Genomic DNA, 18087 nt, shown 5'->3' with positions numbered 1-18087 from the left:
CAACTGCCCAGATGGCTTATCTCACTCCAGACAAACAAAAGCAACTGACTACTTACTTCAAGAAATTGGCAACAAAAACCCACTTATCTGCAAGGAAAATCTTGCAGGCCTTGGGTTTCATGGCATCCTGCATTCTACTAATTCCATGTGCCAGACTGCATATGAGGAAACTACAGTGATATCTAAAAAGTGTTTGGACTCGACATTGCCACAGCCTGGAGACCATAATTGCACTCATTCCCTGCCTGCAACAGGAGTTTCAATGGTGGGCAGAAGCCTGTCACCACAACAAGGGTCTGCCATTCAGTTTACCCACAGCCAGACAGACACTGAGAACGGATCCATCAGATTATTCCTGGGGGGCCCATATGGCAGGAAAATGTATTCAGGGCACATGGCCTTCAAACCAGATGCATCTTCACATCAATCAAAAAGAGATGCTAGCTGTTCAAAATGCCCTGACATCTTTCAAGGACCTGCTTCACCCAGGACAGTTACTGATAAAGAGACAACACTTCGTTTATGTGGTACATAAACAAGCAGGGAGGTACACATTCCTACCCCTTCTGCAGACAAGCAATGACCTTATGGGGCACAGCATTGGCTTTTTAAGTTCACCTGCAAGCACAATTCCTGCCAGGAAAAACAAATACCCTGGCAGACTAAGCAGAAACCTCATGGATCCCCACGAATGGAAACTGGATCCACAAGTCTTCAGCATGATAATAAGGAAATGGGGATGCCAAGACATAGATCTATTTGCCTCCCCTCACAACTGCCAATTGCAGAGATTTTGCACAAGGATTTACCACAAGCAAGCATGGAAAGTGGACGCCCTATCTTTCAGCTGAAAAAATCTAACAGTATTTGCTTTTCCCCCACTGCCTCTCCTTCCCAGGGTACTCTTAAAGGTCAGACAAGAGAAGCTAAAAATGATACTGATTGCACCAGATTGGCCACACCAGCACTGGTACCCAGTCCTAAAGAGCTTGTCTCAAGGTCCAGCATGGATATTGCCTCAAACTTCTCACTTGCTGACCCAACAAAACAATCAGATCCTGCACAGCCAACTCAGGACCTTAAATCTGGCAGCATGGCAGATAATGTAGCCATTCAGAAAACTCCTCTTTCAAAAGCTGTTATTGATGTTATCTTGAAGGCCAGGAGGCCCAGTACCAGAAAATCTTATGCAGAAAAATGGAAGAGATTCTGTGTTTGGGACCAGGAATAAGGCATTGACACATGTGTACCAAATATCCCTCAGATTTTACAATACCTAACTGAGATGATGAACAAAGGCCTTTCTTTCTCATCAGTTAAGATTCATGCCTCTACCATTTCAGCCCACTACAATACGGAACCACCTATCTTTTCTCATCCTTTAATAAGGCAGTACCTCAGAGGGGCCAAAAACATTAGACCTCCAAGGAGAGCACCATTTCTGGCCTGGGACCTCAATTACGTTTTGGAAAAACTCACACTGCCTCCTTTTGAGCCAGCATCAACAGCAGATATAAAATTCTTATCCTGGAAAACAGCTCTGCTTCTAGCAATAACCTCTGCAAGGCGAGTCTTGGAGTTACAAGCACTAATGGCTGTGGAACCTTTCATCATTTTTCATCCAGACAGGGTTTCTCGGAGGATAAACCCTACATTTATGCCCAAGGTGGTGTCCAGTGTGGCCCTCAGCCAAACCATTCACTTGCCTACCTTTTATCCAAATCCACAGAACAAGGGTGAGAAAATTCTGCATTCTTTGGACATACACAGGCAGTTATGCTTCTACTTGGACAGAACTAAAGCTTTCAGAAAGACTGAGCAACTTTTAGTGTCATATGCTGTAGGATCACAAGGAAAGGCTCTCTCAAAACAGACTATTTCTAAATGGATAGGCCATTACATCCGCTTCTGCTATTTTCAACATGGCAAATCAGTGCCTAAGGGCATTCGGCCTCATTCCACCAGAGCAGCAGCCACTTTAGCAGCCTTCCTCAGAGGAGTACCAACCAAAGATATTTTAGAGGCTGCAACTTGGAGTTCAGTGCACATCTTCACAAAGCACTACCACTACCACTTCACAAAGCACTACCACTACCACTTACCTCTTTACTCTAGTCTAAGTCCAGAGCAGGCTTTGCCACTGCAGTTCTGCAGGGCCTCATAGCCTCTCCTAATCCTATTTAGCCCAGCCACCCATCCTCAGCTTTGGGATTCAACCCAAGAGTAATGACCGCAACAGTGAAACACGATGAATATAGTACAGTTGTGTGCCTACCATAAATATAGATGTTAGAGTGTATTCACTGTTGCAGTCCAGGTTACCCACCCTCCATCCCCCTTTTCTTTGCTGGGACTTATCTGCACTTCTCTATCCTACACAACCTATTTGGTGTATTTGCTTGTAGATGAAGAAAATGTTATTTTTGTGCATGCATTTTTATTGGCATATTTTTCAGCCTACCAGTTTGGGGGCACCTGACAACTGGGGCAAGAGAAACTGAAGAAAATGGCGTTGGCTGCATCTTTTATACCCCTGGTGCACTGACGTCAGGGAAGAGGCGACAGCAACTGACGCCGGACCTAGACCTTGGAATTCTGGCCGACTGAGGGTAGCCTGCCAGCAGGATAACCCAAGAGTAATGACTGCAACAGTGAATACACTAACATCTACATTTATGGTAGGTACACAACTGTACCTTCCTGTTCCTCAAAATCCCCCTCCACCCACATCAACCTCCATACATTCACTCAAACTATAGTCACCCTTACCAGATTAGGCAAACACACCCAAAAAGTATACTGGATTGGATACCTGTAAATAGTAACCCCCAAATGTATACTTCAGGTACCCTCCCCGATGATCTAAGTGATCATCTTCTTACCTACATAGTTAAACAAAAAGCCATTATCCCACAACAACCCTTGCTCAGGAAAGTTAGAAGCAAAAGGGACCTTGACCCCGACAAATTTCAACTGGAACTTAACTCCTGCAACTGGTCTAAACTAAAGCATCTCCCCTTAGAGGAGGCTGTCACCTATTTTAACAATAAATTTCTTGAAATTCTAGACTCACATGCCCCTGCCCGCCTAAAGCGAACAAAAGGAAAAAAAAGAGTCAAGACTAAAAATAACCTGTAGAAATAATCTCTGGGCTAACTGGCGCCATACCAAAGACCCCCATGATTATAATAAATACAGGCATGCTAGGAATGAAACTAAAAGACTTGTCTTACAATATAATAAAACATTACTATTATAGGTTAGAGATGACTAAATCAGAACAATCCTCAAAAGTTCTGGTCTGGGATCAACAAGTTACTGTATCCTGATAAAACATCGACACCTTGCCCTGCTGCCACCACTAATAAACCCCCAGAAGAGGTCGCAAATAGTTTCAACCATTTCTTTACTGAGACTATTCAAGCTTTTGCAACCAACTACCTCCTAGTTCCCCTGACTATAATACCACTAACTCTAACAGCCAAAACTTATTCAGCTTTAAGCCTGTGTCAACTTCCTTTATCCGCAGTCTGATCAAAAAACTAAAACCCACCACACTCTCTGCTGACCAACTCCCAGCTGAAAACCTGCAAAGGTCAGCAGATGCCATTGCCTATCCAATCTCTATTCTAATCAATCGCACCATATCAGAAGCCAAAATTCCTATCATCTGGAAAACGTCCTATGTTATTCCCTTACATAAAGGAGGTTCCTTTACTGAATACTCAAATTATAGGCCCATAGCCATACTCTCTCCACTTGCTAAGATTATGGAGAAATGTATACATAAACAATTCATGCAACACCTAATTCAGAATCACCTTATGGCCGATACCCAGCACGGCTTTCGTCCACATCATAGTACTACCACAGTCCTATTGTCCTTCACTAACACCATTAGTAATAACTGCAACAATAATCGCACTTCTTCTGCCCTCTTCAAGGCATTTGATATGGTTGATCAACTTATGATTAATACCCTGCAAACCCTCTGCCTAGATCCTAAAGCCCTTCTCTGGTTTACATCCTATCTTAATAACAGACAACAGGCTGTCCTCTGGCAGAATAAGCTCTCTAATCTATTACCAAACACTGTTGGAGTACCACAAGGATCCATATTAGGACCACTACTGTTTTCCATCTTTATTAATGACCTGCCTACTATTATACCAAACATCAGCTGTATCCAATACGCTGATGACTCCACTCTGATCTGCTCAGCTGTATCTCCCACTGATTTAAAGACGGATACCCAGTCTACATTCACTGCCATAGAAAACTGGCTCTCCAAGCGTCGTCTACTACTTAATCCCAAAAAAACTAAAATGCTCGTATTCCCACCAACCCAAAGGTCTGTACCCTTCTTCACCATAAATGCAAAAGATGGGACAGTCATTTCCCCCGACCCCAATACAAAAATTACTGGCTGTCATTATAGACAATAAATTAAAATTTGACCACCATGTAAATCAAACAATCAAGAACATCAATAAAAAACTTGGGTCACTCTATAGAATCAAAGCCTTACTCACCCCTCCAGCTAAAATAGCCATTGCTCGCTGCCACCTACTTTCGACACTCCTATATGCCTCCCCCCTTCTAGCCAATATAAATAAATCTGAACTTAGACTAACAACCTGTTATAATCACATTGCCAGGTTTGCTACAGGCCTGCCATTCAGAACCCACCACTGCATCAACCTCAAACAGCCTGGATGGCTGGAATTTCCTAATCTTTTCAAGTACAATCTGCTGATAATGGCTAACAAAATCCTCTATAATCCGGACAATACTCCAGCCCTTAGAAATTCTATCCTCCCCCATAATAACACGAGACTGCTCCGCTCATCTAATAAGCTACAAATCCAGACAACTAAAATTAACAATGCAGCTGGCATGGCCCTATTTGCAAACTCTGTAAGTAGAATCTGGAACATACTTCCAGCTGGCATGACCATGCTCTCCTCCCTATGCCAATTTAAAGCCACAATTAAACAACATCTGGCATTAAACTGGCTATGCCACTGTGACAAGTCTGGCTAAGCCAACAACATGAATGTAATTTACTTAATAGCTATTGTTAACTTCTCCTGACTATAACCAGGGTAATTTCTATCATGTATACTTGTCTATTCAATGCTTAACTATGTACTTTTGGAAATAACCTACATGTAAATTTGTACTATTTTAGTCTGAATGTATTTTTTTATCTGCATATTTATTTGCATGTCTTATATTATTTTTATTTCTATATTTTTTCATTTTGTTTTGTACTTGTATATGTTTGGAGCTCATCTCCCAGGGCCTCCGCTGTAAATGGACTTTGATCCAGTCGGACTATCCCGGTCAACAAATGTAAAATAAATAAATAAATAACGCCTGTGGTGTCAACATTCTCAGGATCTAGAAGCAATGATTCCTATCATGCCTTGCCTACGGTTAGAATTCCTTTGGTGGGCAGAGGCCTGCCACCAAAACAAGGGACTACCATTCACTCTACCCCCTACCACCCAAACCCTAACAACAGATGCATCAGACTATGCATCTGGGGCTCTCCTGGCAGGGAAGTGCATTCAGGGCAAAAGGAACCCAAGTGAAATGCACCTACATATCAATCAAAAAGAAATGTTAGCTGTACAGAATGCTCTGACAGCCTTCAAGGACCACATTCTTCCAAGACAATTAATGGTAAAGACGGACAACACCACTGTTATGTGGTACATAAACAAGCAGGGGGATACCCATTCTTACCCCCTCTGCAGACTAGCTATGGCTCTGTGGAACACAGCCTTGAGCTACCAAGTGTATCTACAGGCTCAATTCCTGGCAGGAAAACTAAATACATTGGCAGACTAAGCAGAAATCTCATGGACCCACACGAGTGGAAACTGGAACCAAAGACATTCAACATGTTGATCAACAAATGGGGGAGCCCAGATATAGAACTGTTTGCCTCCCCCCAGAACTACCAATTGGACAAATTCTGCACAAGGACTCCCCACAAACAAGCTTGGAAAGTGGATGCTCTCTCCTTCAGCTGGAAAAATCTATCAGTTTATGCCTTTCCTCCTCTGCCTCTCCAAAGTACTACTAAAGATCAAACAGGACAAACCAAGGATGATACTGATTGCACCAGACTGGCCACACCAACACTGGTACCCCCTCTTGCACAGTGTGTCACAGCTAGCCCTATGGAACCTGCCTCAGACCCCTACCCTGCTGTCACAGCAGGAGAGCCAGATTCTGCACCCCCAGCTTCAAATCCTGAACCTGGCAGCCCGGCTAATTACCTAATCTCTCCATTACCATCCCTCAGTAAACAAGTGTTGGATGTCATTTTGGAGGCTAGGAGACCTAGTACTAAAGTCTTATTCTGAAAAATGGAAAAGATTCTGTGCCTGGAACCAAACTCAAGGGATGGCCACAGCAGCACCCAGTTTACCTCAGATTCTTCAATACTCAACTGAGATGCTTCACAAGGGCTTTACTTTTCCTCCATCAGAATACAAGCCTCAGCCATTTCAGCTCATTACAACACAGAACCACCCCTCTTTTCTCACCCACTGCTCAAGCAGTTCCTCAGAGGGGCCAAAAAGACCACCCAGGAGAGCCCCAATTCCAGCCTGAGACATTAACTTTGTCCTGGAAAAACTCACTCTTCCTCCTTATGAGCCAGCTGCAACTGCAGAGTTAAAATTCCTTTCTTGGAAAACAGCTTTCCTTTAGCAATCACTTCAGCAAGAAGAGTATTTGAATTACAAGCCCTTATGGCAGTGGAGCCTTTCACCATCTTTCATGCGGACAGGGTGTGCCTCAGGACCAATCATTTCTTCATGCCCAAGGAGGTATCCAGAGTGGCTCAATCAATCCATTCATTTGCCAAACTTTCTAATCCACAGAACAAAGGGGAACGGATACTGCACTCCTTAGATCTGCACAGACAACTTAGATTTTACTTGGACAGGATTAAACCTCAAAGGAAAATGTGAACAACTGCTGGTGGCATTTGCTGCAGGGGCAGAGGGGAAGGCTGTTTCAAAGTAAACCATTTCTAAGTGGATAGGCCATTGCATTCATTTCTGCTATAAGCACCATGGAACACCTATCCCACAGGGGATTAGACCCCATTCAACCAGGGCAGCATCTACCTCTACAGCCTTTGTCAGAGGTGTCCCTACCAGGGACATCCTAAAAGCTGCTCCCTGGAGTTCTATACATACTTTCACCAAGCATTACCATTTGTCAATTTTCTCTAAATCCAGAGCTAGCTTTGCCACTGCAGTCTTGCAGGGCATTATAGCTGGTCCTAATGCTATCTAAATTCCTCCTCCCATACTTAGCTTTGGGAATCTACCCAAATGTGATGACTGCAACAGTGAAACACGAAGAACATAGTACAGTTGTGTACGCTTACCATAAATGTAGATGTTATAGTGTATTCAATGTTGCAGTACTGGTTACCCTCCCTCCATCCCCCTGACTTCTTTTGGCTATACCTGTATTCTCCTTTACTATGCTTAAAAGCTTTTTGGTGTATTTGCTTTTTTGTTGGAGGTATAACCTTGTGTGTGTATGTATATTATATATATATATATATTTATTTATATTTAATTGCTTCCCATTGGGGGGAAGCATCTGACATCTGGGGCAAGAAAACCTGATGTAATGGCATCTGCTGCATGCTTTATACCCCTGACTACCTGACAGCATGGAAGATGAGACAGCAACCGATGCAGGACCCAAGACTTTGATAATTAGGCCGACCGAGGGCTACTGCAAGAAGATAACCCAAATGTGATGACTGCACAGTGAATACACTCGAACATCTACATTTATGGTAAGTGTACACAACTGTACTTTCTTCTTGAAGGGGCCTTTTTTTTTGCAACTTTTTTCTGCAACACCAAGATGGTAGCTGATGGTAAACAGAGTGTGAGAGATCTAGAAGTGGTTATGCAAAGAAAGGAGTTTCAAAATGTTGCGATTACTACGTTATGAAACGGTATAAAGAAGCTAATTACTGCACTTGAAATGAGCCACAACAGTGCTTTGACTTGGGGTGAGCAGTGACACAAACACATTCACTTCTGATCGGTTTCTACAGCTGCCTTATGAAACTCTGAAGTCGTGAATTCTTGGAATGTTTTCTTTTCTATCATAAAATAATTTTGAATTTTCATGAATGAAATAAGTGCGGACATTTTCCTTGTTTTTTTTCCCCTTGTTAGTCGCATGCAGTTGAACCTCATATGCTGCACTGAATTTCAGTCCCAGCCCAGATTCTACTAAGTTGTTCCTGTCCTTCCCACTCCATTTAATTCCACATAAAACAGACTTCTCCAACACTAAAACTCTACCTGAACTGTTGGTATATATCCATCATAATTCTCTTCCCCTTTTCTTTTTTATGGCCCCTATGTTTGATGACCTTGGAAAGGCCCCGACTGCCATTTTCCCCCATTTAAGCTTTTTTTATTTATTTCTTTTCAGATATCTTTGGAATACTTTTCTTTTACTTGTTGAAATACCATCAACCCCCCCTCCTGTCTTCCATGACTCACCCTCTTTCTGCATACCACTGACAATCATTCCATCCCATTTTTCTCCTTAATATGTTTTATATACTGTACCTTACTTTGTTTTATCCTATTTAATAGATTCCTTTTTTGCCCTTCCATAGGTGCACTTCCTCACTGCCTTCCTAGTGATCCCCATTATGCCACCAGTAGTTACAGTCTTCAGGCATCTACCTGTTCATACCTGCCCAAAGCTGTATGGTAAAACAAAACATCTGTCTGCCACTGTAATCTCTTTTCTTTCGTTAGATCTTGCAGTGTTGTAGACTTGTACAAGCAGTCTAGCTTGTGATGTTTGATTCAGGTAGAGAGACTAGAGGAGCAGAAAATACAAAGGATGTTATTCATAAAGACCCAGTAGATCCCACTTGCAATAGACAGTGAAAGCTTCACTTATTCATCTGATGCATTCCGGAGCGGATTTGTTGGTAAAAACAGTTTATTGGATTAAAAACAGATGCTTCAAGTGACTTATGTAAAGAAAAAAAACAGGATATACTCTTGAACTGATATGGAGCAGAGGAGCAAGGTATAGGAGGAGAGAGGGAGAATAATAAGGTCAGTCAAGTATTGTAAGAGAAAAAATCCTTCTGTATTGTAACTTGACTACCCTTTTTGGTTATATTTTTACAGGTTGTAACTGTGACTACGTGCCAGAGATCCCATTCGTTGCGCATGCACCAATCACTCTTCTCACCTTTTTTTGGAAGAACGGTGCAGCCACCGCTTGTCGGTAAGTGAAATATTGGGGGAAGAACATTTTGTGGTAATATCTGTATCTGAGATACAACTGAACCACACTAACTTGACAGACTATGGACCTTACAGAAATCAAATCAGTTTTAATTTTATTGTATTGCAAGCTGCTCATTTATTTTGTTTTTAGATTTCTGTCTCTATACTTACTTATTTCTAAATCTTACTTGCATTGTTCTTATTTATTAGAAAAAATGTCACTAAATTAATTTGAAACTTTAATGTTAATAGTTGCTACAGTAAAAGTGTGAAACGGTTGGTCTGTTGTGGTTGAACAAGATATCTATATTTGCTAGTAGCAGTCAGTGTAGAAATAATCATTGACTCAGCTAGCAGCCAGCAAGCTGAAAGGAGGCAGGAATGAGTAGCAGTGGGCAGCTTACTTTTCCTGAAAGATGAGAGATTCCCCCATTTTGACCAACACCTCTAATGGATAGTGGACGGACTTCCTAGTGGAATGAGGGGCAGGCCTCAGGCTGAAATCTGCTGATATGGAAATGAGAGCTAACTAAATATTGTGGTCATTGTGTATTCAGCATCTGGGTAGGTATGTGAAGAAGATCCCTTTTCCTGCATAATAACAGTGTCAGAGATACCACCTCCCAGCCATCTCCACAAACCAGGAGCGTACAGATGTATGGAACAGCCATTTGCATAGTGCCAGTTATTTGTTATCAGTGAAGGTGAGGAAACGAAAAAATAGGCCTTACCAGTTATGTTAAATAAAATAAAGGGTGCTGGGTCAAACCCCATTTTCATGTCTGTGAGCATACACGCATGCACACACACACACACACACACACACACACACACACACACACACACACACACACACACACACACACACACACTGCACTAATTCTAATTCATACTGAAGGTACTTTCATACAGCAGTGGTGTTGCTGCCGTAGCATTGTTGCCTCACAGTAAGACGTTGTCCTGTTCGATTCTCAGCTAAAGCATCTTCTGTGTGGAGACATGCGTGAATGGGCGTACCTTCGTTGAAGGTTGTGCGTCAGGTCTGGCAACTCTGTATGTAAAAATCTACTGCCAATCATTAGCGGACCAGAGTTCTGCTGTGGCGACCCCTAACCGGGAAAAGCTGAAAGATACAACAACAACAACTGAAGGTGCTTTCATGCAACATGCATTCATTACTGTGTTTATGTTTGTTGGTTGTGTGTGTACAGGTCTACTTGTTCCTCAAACAACACATGCCCAAATAACAAAACAAACATCGAGCTCACATTATCAAATGGCCTAATTATACAAAAAGACAAAAATAAAAGGGTGCTGTAGGGGACAAACCCCCCATGCACCCCCTCATCATCCCCTGCTAAGTACAAATACCACCTCTGAGATGACAAAAAAGCCAGCAAAGTGCAAGTCACTGCACCTGCTGTTGCACAATCTCCTACATATAAATTTTTTTCTGCCGACATTTGTACAACAGTATTCTGCTTGTTTGTTGATGTGAGTTCAGTAGTTCAGACATTTCAAACGTCAGAACATTTGAACACCTGAACAGGGCTCATAGTGCGGATTTGTTGGTGTGAAGAAGTACCCACATGCTTCTTTCTTAAATTTTGTTTTCTTTACCTTTTTGTGGTGGGGGGGGGGGATTAGGAAATCACCAGCCTTTGTAGAAAAAAGAGAGTTCCAAGAATCATTGTACTGCATGGTATTTAACTTCACTTCCCCATCCTTGTAGAACAGTTTGCAAGCTTCACTTTTTAGGAGTAACAGCAGTGGCGGCTGGTGACTTCAAATTAAAGGAGGGCTACAGGAGACAGTTGAATGGGTGGGGCCAATGGGAAGGGTTGTGGCCAACTAGAAAGGGGTGGAGCTATGCTCAAAACCACAACAAATGGAACTTTAATGAAATACGCTGCCCTGGGTGCCAAACAGTCATTACGAGAGTCCAATCAAGACAAAATGAAGTGTAGAACAAAAAAATATTTCAATGCATTGGCTACATGACAACTTACTTAATATCCAGATGGAAACAGGTTGTGAGGCATGAAAAAATAAATTACTTTTTAAATATATTACTGGAATGCCAGTCAAAATCAAGTACAAAAAACAGCACTCAACTCAAACCACTACTCCTTGCACTACAGTTCTAATTATAATTTATATTCAGTTTTATAAAATTACCAAGTAACATGCTGAAAGTAGCAATCTCTGTGATACCCCCACTTGTAAAAATGTTTCTTATCCAAAAAAGACCTGCTGCCTGACACAACTATCTACTTGTTTTATGGGGAAGACATGATCAAAGTAAAAAATGAACAGCAAACAAGAAACAAGCTCAAGATAAATTGCTTAAAGGATTCCTGTACAAGTTATGGACCACCCATGATAGATTGGCATTCTGTTATTTTACGGGTAAGCCTGCAAAGATGACTGCAAGTCTCCAACAAAAGATGACTGCAAGTCTCCAATAAATGTAATGAACTTCTGAAAATACTGTAATCCTGTCCTTTTATTACAAATACTGTCATATGCATTTCAATGCCCAAGGCTTATACATTATCTAGTTATGTAAATATTCTCTGCATGGCAACAACGAAAAGGCTTTCAATGCTGGTAATTCTTTAACAGTATACTTATTAAAGCTTACTTGCAACTTACAATCTCCGACAAGCTTACCTGATGCTATTAAATCATTGCTACTTAAACAGAGCAACAGGGCACTGTGACAGCATGCATTTCCTGAATAATAAGAAGCATAAATCAACAGTATAAAAATCTGACAGAAAACCAGAACATTCTGCAAAATCAAGGACAGATGAAAAGCCACAGTCGTACTTGTGGCCTACCTTGGTTGGGGGAATACTCTGCACACTTACACTGCATAACTGCTCCTTGCCTTCCTTGAACACATCCAGAGCCACTACAATGGGGAGTGGGGTGCAACAAGTATGTCATAATTTGAAATGTCTCTGGCTGACAGTGATGGCTCTGACACTCATACCTCTCAACTTCTGAGCAAGAAATCTGGACAAAGCCATACATAGAACTAGAAGTGGGACACAGGCCCAAAAATAAGGACAATTTTTAAATATTGCTCTTATTAACTTAGATAATCGAACAGTAGTAGATCTAGCATTAGTACGAATTTTCTGAAGGGTATAAAATCTGAAACTCAAATGTCTGCCATTATTTTCTAACTTCAATCTTTAATGACTTGCCACTAATTTGCCAGAAAACCACAATTTTATGAAAAACAGACCAAAAATGTGATGCAAAAATATAAAGTTGCCACACAATACAGCTGGGAACCTGTCAAAAAAGGGACACCTTTTTAATATTAACACTGTTAACTTGAGCAGCTAACAAAATAAGAGCATCTACATGCATTTCTGAAATAAAAGTAATCTATAACTCTGATCATTACGGTTATATACAATTGTAAACCCTCCACATTTTCTTCCAAAATTGCCATTTTGGGGAGGGATTATTAGGGGAGAGCAACATTTTGAGCCAAAATTGGGGACAATTGAGAGGTTTGGATATTCCTAATTCTACAAAGCGATTTGCATGTACCTCTCAACCTCTTAATGCAGGAAATCTGGACAAGGCCAAATATATTGGGGGAACATACAAACACTACTAAAAATTACTCTTGTATAAACTTAAGACAGTTGATAGAATAACAGGTCTTGCATTAGCATGCATTTTTCTGAAGGTTATGACGTCTGAAACTCAATGTCTGTTATTTAGTGACTTCATTCCTAAATGATTTGCTAGAAAACCACAAATTTTATGAGGAACAAACCAAAAGTAAGAAGCAAATATCTATTCATTCTGCAAAAATATGGACAACTGAGAGGTATAGTTCAACCGGGGCTGTCTGTGTTTGCTACCCCCCCCCCCCCTCACAAAATCATGGTCGAATGGAGCCTCCCCCCTGCAGCCATTCCAACGTCCCATTCCTTGGTTATTTTGCCCCATTTACCATAAACACTGTAATGTGCATACTGCTTTACTTCTGCAATGATTTAGATTTCATTTGAAAGTTTTATTTTGCATTTTACGTGGTGCTGCGGTAGCGTTGTCGCCTCACAGTAAGACGCTGTCCAGTTCAATTCTCAGCTAGAGCGTTATCTGCGTGGAGACATGCGTAAATGGGCATACCTTCGTTGAGGGTTGTGCGTCAGGGCTGGTAAATTGGCACGTAAAAAACAACTACCAATCATTAGCAGACCGGAGTTCCGCTGTGGCGACCCCTAACCGGGAAAAGCCGAAAGACACAACAACAAGAACACACAAACCCTAATAGATATCTGTTAAACAAAGCAATGCAGTCCCACAATGAAAATAGACTTAGCATTAAAACTTCTCCGCCCTTGAAACTCACATGCATTGAAACAGCTTTGAAACCCACATTCAAAGAAAATACATTTTGCCAGTGGCAGATCAAGATTAACTCTGGACTGTTTTCAAAATCATAGGCCCCTTGAACATGAAATATACACATGCTCTTTGATATACCTTCCTGACTGCATTACATTATATTCCTTGTACAATACAGTACAGTTGTTAGAGGGCATTTTAAATTTATTGTTTTGAACATTTTTCCAGTAAACAATGAAACAAAATGCATGCACTAATGACAAAACTGCCCAATTCAGAACATTTCCATCATAAAACGTCTACTCAACCTTCTATAGTCCACCAGTATCAGTAAATATGCACAGTCCACCAGTATCAGTAAATATGCACAATCTCTGAAGTAGTAAAATCCACATTAAAGAAATCTGTAACTAATAGAGGTTGCTGCTAGCAAACAACTTTATACGTCATTGTTTCATCTACAAATAAAGTGCCTGTTGCCCTCGAAGAATAAATTGCCCATCTTGTATGCATTAAAAAAATAAGCTAGTAATACCGCAATAGGGAATGGATAGCAAACTGCAACAGGTTCATAGTTACTAGGTATCTTTGCCAAAAAGGACTGCAACATCCACCCCCTTTACAACACAGTACAGTATCAGCAATGCATCTACCTACTGTGGGAGTAGAACCCACAGCCTTCTGCATCAAACGTAAGTACACTACCTGTTGTGCTATTAACAATGCAAGCAGACTTAGCATAAGCAGCACTAAACTTTTGTTCCCCTGCAGCTCTCAGCTCCTTGTAAAAATCTAAGCGACACTCAGCTGTATCTCTGAACTTTGCAGCACAAGATATCTGGAAAAAGCCAAAATTTATTGGGGGGGGGGCAAATGGCCAAAAACCAGGGACACATTTTAAAGATTGCTTGTATAATGTTGGAAAGTTGCTAGAATAAAATGCTGTGTTACCACCATACATTTCACTGCCACGTCTTGAACCCAGGGGACCCTGTGCAAAACAGTCAGAGAAACATACCACTATGCCAAATCAGATGAAACAGAGGAAGACAAACTTAAATGGCTACTATTTAGTGAATTCAGTTCTCACCATAGCTGTCAACCTCTTAGCAAAAAACACCTGTGAATTCAGTTCTCACCATAGCTCTCAACCTTAGCACAAAATACCTGGACGAGGCCAATAATGGGGGAATACAGTCCCAAAAATATGGGCAAATTTCAAATATCCATGTTATAAACTTAGACATTTGCTAGAATAAAAAGTTTTGTTTTACCATGTACTTTCTGAAGAATATGAAGTCTGAAATTCAAATGCCTGTTACTTTTAAAACATTTGTTAACCAGGAAACTAGTCTGACTTGGAACAAAACAAAGTCAAATTTCAGCAGAGCAGGGAGAAACACTCCAGACACATCTTTGTAAGGGATGGGAGAACATGCAGACTCCACACAGAAGGCACCCCAGCCAAGAATCAAACCAGGGAACCTATAGTTGTCAGGCAACAATGCTACCAGTGCACCACTGCACTACAAACCTTTGCAAGGAAATATGAAAATACAGAAACCACAGATTTTATGACGAACAGAACAAATATGAGGCAAAAATCTGCAATTTTTTTACAAATAGTGGTGGGTAGGGAATTCAGGTCCTTGCCACCTGCATCCAAGGTACAGGGTTCAAACCTGAGTATTTCTACCCACCACTATGTGTTAACAAGGGCATCACACACACACACACCACTACGAGATATTTCCACTAACTGCCTTGATGAAAGATACACACACGAGCTGCCTTAAACAGAGCTATTCACACACACACCTTACCTGTAAATGGGTCCCGAAAGCCAGGTCCAACTCCATTGCCCACGCTCGACTTAACGCTTCCCTGCAGGAGCTGTCAACTCAACTTACCTCACTCCTGATAGGACCAATCAGGAGAGAGGTAAGCAGGGATTTTGAGCGCAGGACCAATCAGGAGTGAGGTAAGCAGGGATTTTGAGCGCAGGACCAGTCTGCAGCTCAAGCAGTCCGGAGCTTCTCTCTTCTGTGTGGTTGTGTACCGCATGGCATCTTGGGCATCTGTGGGGCAAAAAATACCTTCTCTGCATCTGGACTGCTAACTCAGGCAGTCAGAGTTCGCAGAGATTCCTGGGCATCTGCGGGGCAGTCTGAGTGTGTCCGTGCTTTAACATTTATGTTTTATGTTGTGTATTTCTTTTATTTCTAGGTGGGAGGGCTGCAGTCCTGCAGACCGATAGCACGAGCCACCCCTACAGAGGCATTGAAGAATAGTTTAAAGACTTTCCATACATCCGGGACTAGGAGTTGTTGATGCCTTAAGTCAGACCATTATACAGTGAGATACAAATATCCTATGTTTTTAGGAATGTAACCCCGATTCCAAGTAGACATGTCTTGCACACCTAGAAAACAGCATGTAGTCTTTGATGCATATAATTTTGTACTTCACTGCAGTTAGTGTAACTAGTTATAAATGCAAACCAGCTTTCCATTTTAAGGGGAAAAAATCTAATCTCCATACCAATTAATCTCCTGGCTTCATCTGGACTAGTCTTTAACTACATATGAATTGCAGAAATCCATGGTTCATATTTAGTTAAGAATCAGTACAGTTGAAGCAGAGATGTTTACCTGCTAGTTTGACTGTTCCCAGTTTTGTAGTTTTAGTATTATAATGTGGTTAGAAACTGACTAACAATGGAAACTTTTTTACATTGGCTGGTACAAAATAAGTAATGAAGTCATAAAGTCTATTAGACTATCCCAAACTTTCAGGCAGCATCTCAAGAAAGTCCAAAGCAGCAAACTCCACTGGTATAGAGAGACAAAACCCTGACTATGGTTTAGGTGGCCATTAACAGCCTGGGGCACTTCTGGAGCTAGCATGGGGAGGAAGGATGTACCTATCCTTTGGGGAAGTGTGGTGGAATAGGGCCATTTTATAATGCAGTCCCTTGGAGGGGGAACGTTGATGTTTTGGGGTGGATCTGGGCTGTTTGGCTTACATTGTAATGAACTTGGCAGCCTTCCTCAGCAGTTGCACGGAAACATGACCATGCACGAAGAAGGATGATGGCGCTTGTGGTGCTGCAGATTGTATATCTGTGATCCAAAGAAATAGGCTAGGGGCATAAAAGGAAAATATACTGTTATTGCAGGGATGCCATTAAGGGCACAATCAACCCATATATGACTACCTAGATGACAGCCCCTCTGGACCTGTGAAGGGCTTGATGGTCAACAAGCATGGGGTCAAAAAGAATATTAATAAAAAAAAACTATGCATAATTAGCACAATGCGCAGATTCTCAAAAGACTGCATGAAAATCAAAAGGATGTGAATAATCAACATTTATTAAAATTTGGAGGATGTTTTAAGTGATTAAGAATGCATTACACATAGTGGCCTGTTTAAGGTTGATGTATGTATTGCTAATCCTGGAAGCCATAAGGGTATATACAAATGTACGTTCTGTATACCATGGTTTTGAATATACTAAAATAGAATCTGCATTTTCTTTTGCTGTATTTATTTTGCTCTTTAAATTTCAATAAACTCTGTATTAAAAAAAGAAAAACTGTGAATTGTACCATTAAAACAGGTTACCTAATGCTCAACAGTTATTTGTATTTTCACTGTTTCATTTACTCGTTCATTTTCTGTTTGATAACTGGGTAGGCGGGCTGGTCATCTCATCCCATTCAGCTGTGACCCGGACTCCTGAAGAGTAACCGTTTACAAACACTAAGTTGCATGTAGTGTAATAGTTGCCATGCTTATGCAGAAACAGCAAGATATTTCTACATCCACAAGAGTATATTCTGTATATTAGATGAATAGCAGAAGAGAATTAAAACATGATATGTGAGAGTCCCCACGCTAGGCCAGTAATCAAGGACCCTGAATCCTCACCACTGACACTAGAGTGGGATGTTCACATGGAATACAAATTAATACACTCAGTATTTCCAGATGCCGACCTCTCTGCATGAAGCACAGTTTCCCTTAAGAGCAGACAGGGAACACAGTCACCCCGGGGGTCAGGATTTCTTTATATCGGTCTCCCTCCAGGTCCCTGATAAGGCTCCTCACTAGCACAGCTATAGGGTTACATCCTCAGCTGAGTGTCCAAGCCATGTCCTCTAGCACCCTCTCTGTGAAACCAATGCTTTGTGTCCCTGCTCCAAGTAGCTGACACACACACACAAGATTTGATTTTAACACACACCTGGGAAAGGCTGGCACAGATTTGCCCACTGTGCCCCCTTCTGCCCAGACTGTAAGGCAGTTATCACTGCCACTAGACACTACAAAGCCAGCTACCTAAAGCTGTTGCAAAGGTACCCAGTTATACTGAGTAAAATTAATATTAATA

At 41.4% G+C, this 18087-nt stretch overlaps 1 protein-coding gene across 3 annotated transcripts in view; it reads left to right on the top strand.

The window, feature by feature from the left end:
• The window catches only part of RAB30 (RAB30, member RAS oncogene family), a 994958-nt gene that overhangs the window by 516030 nt on the left and 460841 nt on the right, over positions 1-18087 (top strand). For all 3 annotated transcript variants that reach the window (XM_044071149.1, XM_044071148.1, XM_044071147.1), the window contains one exon: positions 9210-9309. The gene's annotated coding sequence lies outside the window, so the exon portion shown is untranslated. The remainder of the gene's footprint in view (positions 1-9209; positions 9310-18087) is intronic.

Source organism: Protopterus annectens, chromosome 5.part0, assembly GCF_019279795.1.
Source record: "Protopterus annectens isolate FY-2018-M chromosome 5.part0, PAN1.0, whole genome shotgun sequence".
Taxonomy (NCBI): Eukaryota; Metazoa; Chordata; order Ceratodontiformes; family Protopteridae; genus Protopterus; species Protopterus annectens.
The sequence above is the reverse complement of the archived record's forward strand: the minus strand, read 5'-3'. Positions and strand labels throughout refer to the sequence as shown.